Here is a 14,158-nt window from a genome sequence, read left to right on the forward strand (position 1 = left end):
AAAATATAGCTCATGGGTAATGTTTATAACGGAAAGTATGTCTTGAATGAATAGCTGCAGAGACATCTGGACTAGTTTTATTGGAAAGACATTTAATAACCATACTTAACAAATCCATGTTCCAGAAGACTTGCAGCATATTATATATTTGTGGGTAGAAAGACTCTCTTGATCTACAGCCAATATGATAATCAAAACAAGGAATGGAACCCTTCCTTTCCCAACCTTTGGAAATTCTTCTGTGTTTAATATACAGAATTACAGGGTCGTGTTCCAAGAAATTATTCTCCTGGAGCATCTCCTACCTCCCACTTTGTACAATCACTGTATTCGTTTCAGTGCTTAATTCTTAGTATTTTAAAAAATATGTCAAAATCCAAAGAAACAAAACAAAACAATACCAAAAAAAAAGACAAAAACATGTGGGATCTTTAAGATTAACCACTATATTTTAATGTAAACTTTCCTGGACACCTTTACTTCATCAGACATTAAGAGACAGAATGAAATAAAATGAAATGTATGTGAAATATCAGTTTCACAATCTAAATGTCCATTTTTATGTAATCATTGGTTATGTAACCAATGAACATTATTTATTCATTAAACTTGTATACCGCCCATTTAGAACATGTCTACTCTGGGTGGTTTACACAAAATATACAAATAAACTAAGAAGGTATAAATGAACTAAAGATACAACCCAAATTAACAGCAGAATCCAAGATGGAAAAAGAAAAAAGAAAAATAGGTGATGGCTGTAGGGAAGGCCTGCCTGTATAGCCATGTTTTCAGATTGGTCTTAAAGGCCCTCAGCAAGGGAACCAGGCAGATCTCTGCAGGTAAATTGTTCAAGAGACGAGGGGCCACTGCCGAGAAGTCCCAGTTCTTAGTATTTTCCTGCCAGACATCTCTTGGCATTAGGCCCTTTAGCCTGACTGGAATGAGTGATACAGGCAGAACTAATCGGAAGAAGGTGCTCAGCCAAGTATCGAGGACCTAAATTGTTTAGGGCTTTATATGTAATAGTCAGCACCTTGAAATCAATGTGGAAGCTAATAGGTAGCCAGTGTAAGGTGTTCAGGGTGGGGAAAATATGATGGAATCTTTTCACCTCTGTTAATAGCCTGACCGTCGTGTTCTGGACCATTTGAAGCTTCCGCATCAGTCTCAAAGGAAGGCCCACGTAGAGAGTTTTATAGTAGTCTATTCTTGAGACTACGAGCACATGGACCAACATGGTGAGTGCCCCCACATCTAGATAGAGATGCAGCTGGGCAATCTGCCAAAGATGTAAGTGGGCAGACTGAACCATGGGCACTACCTGGTCAAGATGAACCCCCAGATTGCAAACCATATTCTTTGTGGTAAGAGTCACTCCCCCAAAAGAGAGGGAGTTCCCCAAACTACTTACATTGGGGGCACCAACCCGCAAGACCTCCGTCTTGTCTGGGTTCAACCTCAGTCCATTCGACTGCATCCATTGTAGGATGGCCTCCAGGCAGCGCCCAAGGGACAGAACAGCATCCACTGCAGGTGGAAGAAAGGAGATGTAGAGCTGGGTGTCATCAGTATATTGGTGACACAAAGCTCCACATCCCCAGATGATGCCCCCAACGGCCTCATATAGATGTTAAACAGCATTAGGGAGATGATCGAACCTTGCAGGACCCCACAATTCAGGAACCACAGGGCCGATACAGTCTCCACAAGCTGGACTCTCTGTGGACAGTTCTCCAGGAAGGACCAGAGCCAAGCAAAAGCCAGCCCATTGATCCCCAACTCAGAGAGACTCTCCAGGAGGATACCGTGGTCACCAGTATCAAAGGTGGCTGAGATATCAAGGAGGACAAGCAAGAACATTTTGCCCCTGTCGGCCTCCCTAAGTTGGTCATCCAGTAGGGTGACCAATGCAATTTCCATGCCGTGGCATGGCCTGAAGCCTTACTGAAATGGATCCAGGGTATCGGTTTCATCCAAGAGAGCCTGAAACTGGTTGGCCACCACCCTCTCAACTACCTTGCCAAGGAAAGAAAGATTGGCAATGGGCCTATAATTGCTAATGTTGTCCATCACCAAGCTCGGTTTCTTCCTGATGGGCCTAATGAGCATTTCCTTAAGGTCAAGAGAAACTTTGCCCTCAAGAAGAGACCCATTTATTATTTCAGTAGCCCATTCAGTTCTCACCAGCCTGGCTGCTTTGATTAGCCAGGCCAGGCCAGGCAAGAGTCAAGGGAGGAGATGGTGTCTTGGCAGCGATCAAGGACCTTGTCCACCTCTGCAGATGTCACAGGTTGAAATTGAGCAATTCTCAATGGACAAGGCGCTGCGCTGGACGTCTCAGCTCAATCCACTGTTTTCAAATAGGGTGCAAGATCCCGGCAGATGGCCTCCACTTTTGATTTTAAAAATGCTGCAAATTGGTCACAAGAAATGCTAAATGAAGGCCAATCATTATTGTGGTCACTTCCGGACAGATCACGTACTATATGGAAAAGTATGCGATCTGTCGCTGATTGGATCCTTCACCTGCTGATTGGATGCTTCGCTTAGCCAGACAGCAAAATAAACTTTTCTGGCAGCCTTTACCTTGGCAAGGTAAAAGTTAGAAATGACCATGGCATCTTTTAAATTGTTTTCCAACAGGGTTCTGCCTCAAAAATCTCTCTAGTCTTCTCCTATTCCACTTCATAGCCCACAACTGCTGGTTAAACCAAGGTGCTGGTTGGGCTCTGTGGCAGAGAGGGTGTTTAGGAGCGATCATGTCTACAGCCCTGGCAGCAGCGGCATACCAGCCATCCACCAGGGACTTGACAGGAACACCAGACAGGTCAGTCAGAATTCCATGCATGGCATCCTGGAATCCAATAGGATCCAATAGCCTGTGAGAGCAGACCATGAAAATAGGTCTCTGCTCCCCAAGGGAAGGGAGGGCCACTGTGAGGTTGCACTTTATTAGGTGGTGGTCCAATCACGACAAGGGGACCAACTGAAGCTCAGTCACCATTGGGCCACACTCTCTTTGCTTAGTGGAGAAAATAAATTCCAAAGTGTGGCCACCCACATGCGTGGGGCCATTAATATGTTGGGACATGTCCAAGGAAGACATGGTTTCCAAGAACTCAAGAGATGTACCGGTAACCTCCGCCTCTGCATGGATGTTGAAGTTACCCAAGACAATCAGTCTTGGCGATCCCAACAGAGCCGCGGAGACGAAGTCGGTTAGCTCCGGTAGGGAGGTGGCTGGATCACGGGGAGCACGGTATGCCAGCAAGATCCCAAAACCATCCCTGGCCCCAATTGACATGTGGAGGGCCTCTAGGCCAGGCATTGCCACAGCAGAGAGCCTGACAACCTCAATGGTGTCCTTATAAACAATGGCAACTCCTACCAACCCTCAGGTCTACCCTAGTGTTGGATAGCATAACTGTGGGGGCAGGCAAGAGATAGCGGCACAACCCCATCACTACCCATCCACATCTCAGTTATGCAAGCCAGATCTGCATCCTTTTCCAGAATACGATCATGTATTAGCTGAGATTTATTGGATACAGAGCTGGCATTCAACAGCACCAGTTTTAGAGTGGAGGGGTGACTGAGCTGGCTACCTCAAGCCTGGCAGGTGGTCACAGCACCAGAACAATGGATAGCTTTCAAGTTCACCATACTTCTGGAATGACTAGCAGCTGTACCAGTGCTGTATCTTCCTCTACCCTTAATCACCTGTATGTTCTTAAAGCCTCCGCTGGGAGGCAGGCTTTCCTCTCCATTCCTACCACAAAACATTGTGACAACAATGAAGAAAACTAAATTTAAGATAAGAATGAGTACTCAATAATAAACAATAACATAATTAACAGAAAAAATAAATTAAACACTTTTAATTAAATCTAATATCAATAAAAGTAAACAAAACATTAATATCATTTAAATAATTATTGCAACTTAGGGCAGGGTAGGCTAGTTTGTATAATTAAGGAAACCTTTCCGCCCACCCTGCCACTAAGTGAAAAGCTGTAAGTTTGTATAATAAAAAGATATTAAGACAAAAAGAACAAAATAAAATGAAATCAAGTAAAATAAAATAAAGTAAAAAATAAAATTAAGAAGTAAAAAAGATTGAAGCCAAGATGTCCACCCCACCCAGGTCTTGTCCCACCACAATTTGGCTGTAGATCTTCTCTTTTCCAATGCAGATGGCTAGAAGTTGAATTAATGGATACAGTGACAGTGGAGCGAAACTTGCTCCGATGGTAAAAGGTGGAATAGTAGTAGAAGTAGCAGGAGAATTGACAATAAACAAGTGCCACTGTTGCCATTCTCTGTGGTGGGAGGTCAGATGAGGAACCCCCACAAGGCATACCAGGTTAAGAGGCAAGGAAGGATGGCTGTTATGGTTACATTTAGAATGTGAAACCAATAATTCATATACATTTCATTTTATTTCATTCTGTCTCTTAATGTCTGATGAAGTGAACGTGTCCATGAAAGCTTACATTAAAACATAATGGTTAGTCTTTAAGGTGCAACATGTTTTTGTCTCTTTTTAAAATTGTTTTGTTTTGTTTCTTTTGATTTTGCCTGATATATTTGCATGACTACTTCTTCCAAAACTTTAAAATCTGTGTGACTTTTCTTTTTCATATACAATTCGCTTTGCATTTGTAATTGGAGCCAAGAATTCCCTCACAGCTGCTTTAAGCCCTCTTAATATGGCTCCTTATTTGTGAATAAGACAAAACCTTTAAATCAAGGCTTCTTTGTTTCCTACAGTGACGTTTAAAAGACAAGAAAAAGAAATCCCTCAGACAGGGTAGTACAGGTACAGCCAGAGGTAAGGCTATTGAACGTTTTCCTTATTCCCCCCAAAATTGAGAAGGAAGGCAGGTGAGAGAGCTAGTCACCACTTATTTCAGTCATGTGTCATTTGAAGTTATTGACGTTCAGCCTCTCTAAACTCCATTACCTGGACACATTGTACTCCCAAATGGATGTGATGTTAATCTCAGTTGTAGTCCTTGTATGACTGGCTTTAGCTTTTGTGTAACATGCAGGAGCACTCTAAAACATCGTGAACGCAAAATGATGACAATGTCTCATTACATTATCCTAATCTGTTACCTTTCAAATACCATTGTATAGTTTGGTCCTAAGGCGGGGATGGTGTACATGTGGCCCTCCAGTGTCAGGACCCCCAATCTCCCTAAGGAGCATGGGTCCTTCGGTCAGGGAGTTCCTCAGCCACAAATCTACCACCTTATGCTGGGACAAGTCCTCAACCTCCAGCAGTGCGTAGGATTTGTAGCCTGGAACAAGCCTGACCTTAAAAGAACACTTTACTTTTACTCAGTATTTTGCAAGTACAGCAACATGGGCTTTGTGATTCCTTGGAACTCACAACAGCTCAGATAATTAGGACTTCTCTGGCAACTAGTCAATGGCTGTTACCACTCCTCTCAATTTAGCCAAACCCTGCTGATCCAAGAGACCAATCCTTAGTGAAGATTTTAATAATTATTTTTATTAAGAAAATATACTTTTATAGAAACAGTTTGTTTTTGCTCAAGCATTAGCATAAAGACATGTTCAAAGGATTACCATAGTTAAATACAACAATTAATTCCCATTAAAATAATAAACACTAAAACTGGGCTAAGATAGACTAGCCCCACTCCTTCTTCTCTTACCTATGTTCTTTTTCCTTCAAGCTACATATACAAACCATCAAGAACTTCTCTCAGGCAAAAGTTCTCTTCCACACCATGTTTTTCAAACACAACCCATCGTCCATTTTCTACATTCCTCGGGCCTCCTTCTTCATGACTGTAAACCAATTAACTCAAAGAGGCGTAACTGTCCAATCTTCCCACAATTCTCATGGAGATGCAGGTGGTTTATCTCCGCTCCAATTAGAAAAAAAAATTTGGATCTTTGCACTGGGCCTCCTTGTCTCTGCATCCCTATCAGCTTCCCCAGCTTAGCTGTAAATTAAGAAAAACAGCCTCTCCACCTTTCTCACATTCCCATGTCTTCAGTTCCTTTCACTTTTAAAACCTAACATACTCCATTTTCTGTATTTCTCATCAACTACAAATCCCACTCTCCTTCAATCTCTGACCACAAGTTCCACTCTCCTTCAGTCTCATGACACAGGTGCTGTTTGATTAGAGCCCCCAATTTTCTTCACTATGGACTGAAGAAAACTGTCATCCAAAAACACCTGGAGAACCACACCTTTTTCAATTCTTCCGTGAGATAATCAGAATCAAGCACATGACATGTTTAGTTAAAAAAAAACAGTTTAAACCTGCTGTTTAGCAATAACAGTGTTCCCATACTCCATTTTCCTGGGATGGTGAGAAGTAGGAATATGACATGATATCATTGTGTTAGTGTTCTTGTCACAAATAGTAACCAATAAATCTAAGGAAATGCCGGGACAATGACATTGAGTCAAATGTTATTCCAATGTCATATATTCAGGAGAGAGGGGGAAAGGGTCATGGAACTGTTTATTGTACATCACCCAAAGAACTTTGTTATGGGATATCAGCAATAATCAACATCATCTCCCTATGACATGAACTTTGGGCTTCAGAGAAATACTTTCTAGGTCTGTGATAGTAATGCTATTTATGAAGTAAACTGTTTTTAGGGGAAATATTGGGTGCATTAATGACATCCAACCTTGCATTTTTCTTCTTCCTTACAATTCTGTGGGTTATATCCAAACTTAGTCATACATAGAGAAGAACTGTTAAAATCAATGGGACTTCAGTAAATTATGCTCTAACTGAAGTTCCATTGACTCAGTATTGCTCTCACCCTGTGGCCCCACTCCCACCTGATTTTTGCTTCTATTTGTTTCTCAGTACATGTCAAACATTTCTAAATGCTGCAAATGGATCCTAGAATAAGTTGAAATATTTCTGGATTATTATAATTGGACATTCAAAGATTCAGTACAAGCAACTGAGGGGGTTGGAAAACCATTAAAGGTTGCTTTCTGAAAATTCCTGTTGACTAAATTCCTGCCTCATTGAGCATATCCATGGATTAATCATAATATTAGGAGTGAAACTAGATAAGAGGAATGAGTATTTCTTGCAGTTCATCTGTTTTTCTTCCTGTTTGATGCTAGACCCACAGTGATCCTATGGCCCTTTGTGGAAAGTTTAAATGAGCCATAGGGAATACTTCATGAAATAAGCAATTAATTTAGAGAACTCTCTGGAACAAGAGGTGGTGACAAAGACCACTAGTTTAAATGGCTTTGCAAAGTTGTTTTTCAAATTCATGGAATATGAATACAAGTGATGATGACTGTTAATCCATTTCCAGGTTCAGAAATATAGCTCCAAAAACTACACTGGTTTTACTGGCCAGTGGATTCTGGGAGTTGTAGTCCAAATGAGTAAATTTCCAAGCCCTAGCCCCGAGGCAGAATGCCATCAAATGACATTTCCCAGGGAACAACAGTGGGAGTGCTACAAACATCATGTTCATAAGCTGCCCAGAGACAGTAGTTGACTCTTATATGAAACAAGATATTGGACAAAATTGGCCTTCGGTCTCACTAGAGTCCATCCAAGATATTTTGCTGCCTGAGGAAAAGAATAAAATGCTGATTAGGCTAGTACACTCATGGCCAAAAATATTGGCACCCTTGCAATTCTGTCAGAAAATGCAACCCTTCTCTCAGAAAATTGTTGCAGTTGCAAATGTTCATTTCTTTGGTTTGGGTTGGAACAAAAAACAAAAAAAAAAAGAGAAGAAAAGTCAGATCTGATACAATCCCACACAGAAACCCAAAAATGCACTGGCCAAAATTATTGGCACCCTTAACTTAATATCTGGTAGTACCCCCTTTGGAAAAAATAACTGAAATCATTCGCTTCCTGTAAACATGAATGAGTTTCTTACACCTCTCAATTGGAATTTTGGACCGCTCTTCTTTTGCAAACTGCTCCAGGGCCTTCAGATTTGAAGGATGCCTTCTCCCAACTGCTGTTTGGAGAACTCCCCACGGGTGTTCTATGGGATTCAGATCTGGACTCATTGCTGGCCATTTCAGAACTCTCCAGTGCTTTGTTTGTAACAATTTCCGAGTGCTTTTTGAAGTGTCTTTCGGGTCATTGTCCTGCTAGAAGACCCATGACACTGGCCACAATGTTGTGCCCCAAAATTCTTTGGTAATCATCAGATTTCATGAAGCGGTTCATACAATCAAGGCATCCAGTGCCAAAGCAGCAAACCAACCCCAAAACGTCTTTGAACCTCTACCATGTTTGACTGTAGGGACTGTGTTCTTTTCTTTGAATGTCTCATTTCTTTTTCTGTAAACAGTGCCATGATGTCCTTGACTGAAAAGCTCTACTTTTGTCTCATCTGTCCACAGTACGTTCTCCCAGAAGGATTGTGGTTTTGTCACATAAGTTTAAACTTACTTCAACACTGGCAATGGGATATGGGCCTCTGCTATACCAAATGGACAACACCCTAATTTCAGGGTACAGGGCAGGGTGTGGGGAAAACATAGTGCTACCTGCCAAATTCAGGGAAAGGCTAAAGGGCTCAGGAGAAACAGTCTGTGGCTACCAACTGCTTCCCCCCAGCATTGGCCACCTGAGGTGGTTTCCTCACTTGTCTAATAGTAGGGCCAGCCCTAGCCTTCATCTAGCAAGCCTTTCTTGTATTTCTATATTAACTGCCCAGAATATAAAGAAGGGCTGGAGCAGATGGCAGTTGTGCTAAGAGTCTAGCAAGAAATATGGTTTTGATGGTTTAAAAAACCTTAATATGGTTCTGAGCATGACACGAGTATGACTCACCCAACCATTTCTGTGATTCATATTATTACTTACTTAGTTCAGAGTCATTTATTAATAACAAATATTACTTTGACGCTTGAATATAAATATTTCTTTTTCTGGTTCAGAAAGTAAATGCAGATGATGCAATTATATTTTCATGGAACTGGTGTGCATCTGTCTGTCTCAAGAAGAGTAATATTTTATTTTACCCTTTAGCAATATGAAATAGAAAAAGAAATTTATGATAGTCAAGTCAGATCTGAAGCTCCAGCTGCACCCCAGTAGCATTATTTTATTTTATTACTTGTTTCCAGAATAAATAAATGTTCCTGATCCTCTCTCTCTCTTTCTCTGGCAACCTGTTATGAGATCTCATGAGGAATCAAGTGAAATATCATGATGGTTCTGAAATTATATCTTGGTACTCAAGAAGTGACATGAGTGATAGCATTTAAGCTCCTTTAAATGACAGCTTTGTCAAAGGAATAATCAGGCTCCTGGTCTTCATTGTACGTGAGACTTTATTCCAGCAATAAATGAAATTCAAAACCAACTCATGTGCTAGCAGTGTCAGAGAAACCATTTTCAAAATTAGAAACACACATTAGTGGAAGTCAGTTACATGTTTTACCCACCTACTAGGAACAAACATTAGTTTCCTGGAAGTGCCTATGGATCCTAAAGGAAGTTTTGGTTGCAAGTCATCACTTCTAGAACAGAGCTTTGAAAAGTTACTCTCTTTTGGACTGCATTTTCCAGATCTTCGCAACTAATAGGCCTACTGTTGTCTAGCAAGACAGGTATTCTGGGAATTTTGGGAGTTGCAGTCCCAAAAAAAAGAGGTACATTTCTAAAATTATATCAAAGTAAAAGGACTGCTCTTCAGAATGAACTTGGCAGTTGAAGGGAGAATTCTGTCATTCATCTCTCACAATGTTTTTATATTATTATTTTCTTTACTTTTCATTTCTTGACCTGCACTCACTATTTCTGATATTGCTGGCAACCTTACCCTATTTATACACAGACCTATCTCTGCACACACCATAAGAGAAGGAGAGATTGCTGTCTTTTCTTTGTTACCATACAGCAACACAAAATGGCTGCTAACTACGTAACTCCGCAGACAAAGGGAGGTTGCTGCTGCCTCACTTCAGGGCTGGTTTGTTCTTCTTCCTGTGCTGCACAGTGAGAGGGCCTCTTTGTCACCCAGCAGCACTTGAAGACTGTTAACTCCGATTGGTTTTACTGATGAGAACTCCCAGTTTTCCCAATACTGTATTTCTCACTGCATGCAGATTTCAGAGACAGGAATTTTGTTTTGTTTTGTTTTGGATCAGTTCCCAGAATCTCACAGCCAACCTATGATCAAGAAGGGAAGGAAGGAAGAAAAATAGTTATTCCCCATCTCTAGCAAGAATTGTGAACCATGTTTGGGTTATGGAAAAAATTCTGAAGATCTAAAAAACTGTGATACACTAAGTGATGCCAGGCACACTTGAGCCTGGTTCAGGTATTTTGCTTTAGCCCTGTCCCCTCTGCTGTCACTTTCTACAGTACTTGCAGAGATCAACACTCTGAAGAGAGAAGCCTTTGCTATGTGTGGAGGGTCTCAACATGTTCAGATATCCTGATTTTCCAGGGTTCTGGAACATCTGGGAAAGCTTCACAAATACCACAGGTTCTCCTCTTCAGGTTGTCACTCTCCCCAGGGCGGGAGAGACAATAGAGAGGGGCAGGTCTGCAAATGCTGCTGCAACCTGCAGACCATCAAAAAGGAAGACAAAAGAGGATATGGATTTTCATAAAATGCATATGCTAATTTATATGCACAAATGGAAACACTGGGATTTTAAAATATAATTCAAACAGTGTTATGGTGCATTTCTGTCAGGTGGAGAAGACTGTGTATGCAGAAGCTGATATTCTTATCCAGGTGCTAACTGTTGATGGGTAACTTCAAAGTTCCTGATCTCCTTCCTTATGGTTATTGAGCTTTAAATCAAACTTAGATTGGACAGCCCTTCATAAGACAGATTGGTAGCCATTCAAATGAAGGACTGTACTCCCTAAAGGAGAAAATTTTGCCACCTTTACTTATGCTCTGTTGCTTCAAATGAGCCTACTCTAGTTATCACATACTTTATCATAGCAAATGACAACTGCAATAGGCCTGTTCAGATCAAAGCAATTTACAGAGGAGGTCAGTCACAACATCCCCAGTTATACAATGGGCCTAGTCTAGTGCAGTTTATTATACTTAGCTACAGAATTTCATCCATTACAACTTTGTATTATAGGCTAGGTTCAACTCTTCACAATTTCTTTTGCTACAATTTATTTTGCTTTGCTTTTTGGTCACAGTTTCAGTTCTCTATCCAGCCACTAATAAAGGAGCATCTTTCTTTCCCTGCAGTAAGGAATGATTTGTTTATTCTGCAGTAATTATGATGCACAGAGCAGCACTGGGTGCTAAGGATGAAATAAGGAGGCAGCTTAAAAGAATCTGAAAAAATAGCTTCCTTAAGCTACCCACTGCTCTTTTAAAGTACTTTTGTTTAGTGTTCTAACGTTAAGTTTTTTTCTGTTTTCGTTTTGTGTTCATGTTCTTGAGATTCCAGAGCCTCATGAGCTCAGAAACAGGACTGATGGACTCGTAGCGATCGTTAAATGAATAGTGCAACATTTTAAACAATTTAAAAATAAAAGTATTGTAAAATACATTATTGGTCCCTTTAAGGTGACGTCTACGCTGGCTTGGGCACGTTGTGAGAATGGCTGATGGTCGGATTCCAAAGGATCTCCTATATGGAAATTGCCCCAGAGGGAGACCACAGCTGCGATACAAGGATATCTGCAAGCGGGATCTGAAGGCCTTAGGAATAGACCTCAACAGATGGGAAACTCTGACATCTGATCGTTCAGCCTGGAGGCAGGCAGTACATCACGGCCTCTCCCAATTTGAAGAGACCCTTGTCCAGCAGGCTGAGGCAAAGAGGAAGTCACAAAGGAAGCAAAACCAGGGAGCTGGACAGGGGACAGATTGGATTTGTCTTCAGTGTGGAAGAGATTGTAACTCTCGAATTGGCCTCCTCAGCCACACTAGACGCTGTTCCAAGTCCTCCATAAAGAGCACGCTACCATAGTCTTTCGAGACTGAAGGATGCCTACATTCAAGGGATAGGCTTAGATTTTCATGTTGAGTACCTTGACTTTAGTTGAGAAGATTCTCTTGATAGATCCGATGAGAACTGGTTGTAAGAAATCAGCCTGCTTCCATAGGCTGACCAGCCTCCTGTTGATCACCTACTTTTTTATATCTTAAAGGAAGTTTTGATGGGATCCTGTTTTGTTGTATATCTCTGACCCTAAGGCAGACCTGTTCCTACCTATCCCACATGGTAAACATCCTCCACAGAAGATGAGAAGCAAATCCTTTCAATGAAGGCCTTCAAGAAGCCAAATAATAATAATAATAATATTTTTTTTGCAGCGGGAGCAGCTTGACAAAAATAAGAAATGCAGCCAAAAACTTTAAGACAAGTATAATCTTAAAAGAATATTTTTAACACAAAAGATTGGTGGAAAAGTGACAGAAAGTAACAAGTGGAAAGGCTATATTTTGAAGTCATTAATATCATTTTTATTGAAAGGGAACAGGAGGGTTTCTGGAAAAGATGAAGTAGTCATTGCATCTGTTGCTGGTAAGTGTGTATTGTGAACAATTTGAATCCATTTTAGCTCTCAAAGAATCACAGTCCCAACCAAAGAAGAGTTTTGAAAATTAGAACAGCCCAAATGTGTCTCAAAACTTTTACCAGGAAAAAATGGCTTTTGTTAATACAGTACATATTAAGTTCTGAATTCTGGGAAAACTTTTGTCTGCAGAGCAGTCAATAAGCTCCACAAGAATTGCTTTATTTCTTAGTCATAGCATAAATTATTGTTTGTTTTATACCTTTTGAGAATTCCTTCTTCACAGTATCTTTAACATTTTTTCTTCTCACCAAAATGCACTAGTCATTGGCTTCCTGGTGCTTATACTAAACTATTTGCTACTGTAACCTTTACATAGCTTGTTATCCAGTCTCTGCATGGAGGACATGTGAGGGGAGAGATTCACTGCCCTCACTGGCCCACACATTCTCTTCACCAGTGAGTGGAGGAGGATTAACTGGCACTATGCACCTGCCTGAGCACTGCCCCACTGAAATAGGAAGGATGATTAGAGGACTGAGACATGGTCCATTCCTGACCACATGAATGCCTCTAGGAAATATGCCATGTTGTGTGTATTAATAAGGTTACCCCGCTTTCTACCATAGCTGGGCAGAATCTACCCCACTCCATGTGGGGGGAAAGCGAATTGAAAAAAAAATGTGCCTTTAAAACACCACAGATTAAGACACATGAAGTTTGCTGAAAGAAGATGAAGGAAGCCTGACTTGAGAGCATTAATACTATTGATTTATGTGCCTGTTAGCCTTTGCAGCAATAAAAGATGGAAGATGTTGCAGTAAAAGAGGAATCAAGTGGCAAAGGCTGAAGATAAAACCCTGAGGTTTTAAAAGCTGAGAGGGCTGTACTGAAATACTCGTACTTCATTTTAGGCTTCAGAGTACTGAGGAAGTACTGAACCAGAGCATTGTTTTAATAGATTACAGGGAAAGCTTTGCATATTTGCATGTTACAACTAGTCATATATTTTAAAAAAATGAACACAGTGCAATAGTCACATATAAAAAGTGTTGAATCTGGTAGGCACTCTGTTTTTTTTTCCACAATCTCAGTTCTCAATTTTGCAAAGTACATTTCTAGCCCTTCTGCTTGGAAAGCCATGCCAGAAAAAGTAAGGCCTAAATAATATTTTTGCTAGTGGAACTCTCTGTACGCTTCATCACTGATACACACAGCATTACACTGGAAGAATTTTGAGTCATCTGGATTTATTTATAACAGAGCCTTGTTAAGGATCAAGACAAATGAAATGTTTAAATAAAGGCAGATGTGGGTTGAAAGCAACCTACCTGCCTTCACAGTTTTCTGGTTGGAGGTAAGTTCTGAAAAATAGCACTTTTATGAAGGTTTAGAGCAGTTTACAGTGAAAGAAGCTAACTTTAACTAACACAGGTTAGCACCTTTTTGATAACAGTTTCTCATAACTACTTTTGTATCATCTATAATATTTGTGGATGTTTCTTGTATTAAAAATAGTCATTCACCCATGCATTTAATTACACAGACCTCTTATCTCTTTAACTTTACCAGTAGTTAGCTCTTCTGATAAAGTAAGCTCAGGCCCAAAATAGAAAACTGGTCTAGTACCCTTTGGCTGAGTGGTACCT

This window comes from Pogona vitticeps, chromosome 3 (assembly GCF_051106095.1).
Source record: "Pogona vitticeps strain Pit_001003342236 chromosome 3, PviZW2.1, whole genome shotgun sequence".
NCBI classification, from domain to species: domain Eukaryota; kingdom Metazoa; phylum Chordata; class Lepidosauria; order Squamata; family Agamidae; genus Pogona; species Pogona vitticeps.